Genomic DNA, 2,622 nt, shown 5'->3' on the forward strand with positions numbered 1-2,622 from the left:
AGTAGAGCCAGGTGAACTGTCCTTACTGAGCAATAAATCACTGACGATGAGGTAAGGCAGAGGCACACCTATGGATGCCGGTTGATAGGTGTGCTGGTTTGAAAGGAAGTATGCCCCCTAGGAAAGCCATGTTTTCATCAAAATCCCATTTCATAAAAGTAGAACAATCCCTGTTCAATACTGTATGTTTGAAACTGTGATTGGATCGTCTCCCTGGATGATGTGATTTAGTCAAGGGTGGTTGTTAAACTGGATTAGGTGACAACATGTCTCCACCCGTTTGGGTGGTCTTGACTGGTTTACTGGAGTCCTATAAAAGGAAACATTTTGGAGAAAGAGATTCAGAAAGAGCAGCACCACAAAGTAGAGAGTCCACAAGCCAGAGACCTTTGGAGATGAAGAAGGAAAACATCTCCAGGGGAGCTTCATGAAACTGGAAGCCAGGAGAGAAAGCTAGCAGATGATGCCGTGTTCGCCATGTGCCCTTCCAGATGAGAGAGAGACTCTGACTGTGTTCACCATGTGCCTTGTCACTTGAGAGCGAAACCCTGAACTTCATTGGTCTTCTTGAACCAAGGTATCTTTCCCTGGATGCCTTTGATTGGACATTTCTATAGACTTGTTTTAATTGGGACATTTTCTTGGCCTTAGAACTATAAACTGGCAACTTATTAAATTCCCCTTTTTAAAAGCCATTGCATTTCTGGTATATTGCATTCCTGCAGCTAGCAAACTAGAAAAACAGGTTAGTCTTTGATGGCCATTGTCCAGAGGAGTGGCTCAGCAGTTTCCACGGTCACTACCCCAGATCCATCGTAGGTATTAGAAGTACTGACTAATATTCCAAAATCAAGCCCATGATTTGTGAGGTTCCACTTTAGACCTGTTGTGGTAACGTGACTGCAAGACTGTCCGACAGGGATAAGACCACACCAGTCACCTTCCATTCCAGTGTTCACCAGTCAGCTTCCATTCCAGCATTTACCTGCAACTTGTACTTTCCTGGTTGGAGAAGGTAGATGAGAGATTTCTCTTGAATTATTGTAATTGGCAAAGGAGTGACATCAGTTGCTTGAAACAGGGTGTTCACAGATGCCATAATCCAGTCAAAACGTCCATCAAGTCCTCCCAGTGTCACAATCAAATCAACCTGTAGGTCTTTTTCTTTTATCTTCTTTTGGATACTTGGAGGCACTTGGTAAAGTCAGTGTGGTCTTGATTAGGAGTTGAAATCAGTTCACAACCCTTAATACCGTAGTACTCTCTGATTTCAGGCCTAACAGAATCAAAATCTCCATTGATGAATTCAGGCAAAAAACTTTCCGGCTCTCCTTCCGTGATGTCATATAAGTGGCTGGCACCTCCGTCAGCACAGGCTTTGAAAAGAGCTTTGCTCCAAAGATGACGAAAACAGTCATCCAAAGGCTGGTTCAGAATCAAAAGGCAGTGCTTCAAATTCCCAGTGGGAAGCAGGGGTTCCAATGGGGGAAAGACATGTTCCATATTGAGATATCTGCAGCATGGCGGGTGGAGCCACCAGCGACTGGAGCGCAGGCTGGGAGAGCAAGGGCAGTCAACCTGTGAATAGGACCTTTTGAAGATGCTATTTCTAGTTAAGGTGTGAGGAACTAACTGGGATGGGCCTTAATTTGGATGACTGGAAGCTTTATAAAGGGAAGACACAGGGAGAAGCCAGAAGTCAGTTGAAAACACAAGAATGGGAAAAGGAGAGGATGTGGCTGTGTGAGAGGAGGCAGAGATACAAAACCAAGGAACCCCAAGGATCGCTGGCAGCCAGTGCCAGCATGCCGGGAGATGTGCCAGGAGAAGGCAAGTCTTTCCATATCTTGATTTTGGACTTCTAGCCTCAAAACCATGGCCCCCCAAATTCCTTTCGTTTAAGCCAACCCATTGGGTGACATCTGTCATAACAACCTGGCAAACTAAAGGGGGAAGAGAATCAAGTGAGAGAGACAGGACTTGCATTGTGGTAGGCTTGAGCTGAAAAAGCTGAGTCCATATGAGCCCTGGGGACAGTTTTTTTTTTAACACTCTGCTGATCTCAGTCTTCCCACCTAAAAAATGGGTAAACTGATCTCTTTCTGGAAGTTAAATACAATAACTACATATTATATTGTCATATATAATTATAATAATAGGCATAATTGCTAATTCGCATTGGGCACTCACTTTGTGCCAAGCTCTGTGATAAGCACCTTGCAAGTATCATATTATTTCATTTAATAATAACACGTCCATGAGGTAGATACTGTTATTTAAAGCTGAGGAAATTGAGGCAAAAAGAGGCTATAGTAGCTTGCCTAAGGTAGACAGTTATCAATAGCTTTATAGCAAACCATCCCCAAATTTAGCGGCTTAAAACAAGAACAATTATTTTATTCTCTCATGGTTTCTGTGGGTCAGGAATTTGGGAAAGGCTTGTGTGGTTCTGGTTCAAGGTCTTTGATGTCACTGCAGTGAGACAATGGCTGGAGCTGGAGCAGGTGGTGACTGGCAGGCATTGCTCTCTCTCCACGTCATCCCAGGGTGTCTCCATGTTGCCTAGTTGGGCTTCCTCTCAGCATGGTGACTTCAGGGCATCTGGATGGTGGGCTCAGAGCT

At 44.3% G+C, this 2,622-nt stretch overlaps 1 pseudogene; it reads right to left on the minus strand.

The window, feature by feature from the left end:
- Nucleotides 1-746: 746 nt before the first annotated feature.
- Nucleotides 747-1,503, minus strand: LOC143664560 (thiamine pyrophosphokinase 1 pseudogene; annotated as a pseudogene).
- Nucleotides 1,504-2,622: the final 1,119 nt, after the last annotated feature.

This window comes from Tamandua tetradactyla, chromosome 2 (genome assembly GCF_023851605.1).
Source record: "Tamandua tetradactyla isolate mTamTet1 chromosome 2, mTamTet1.pri, whole genome shotgun sequence".
Taxonomy (NCBI): Eukaryota; Metazoa; Chordata; class Mammalia; order Pilosa; family Myrmecophagidae; genus Tamandua; species Tamandua tetradactyla.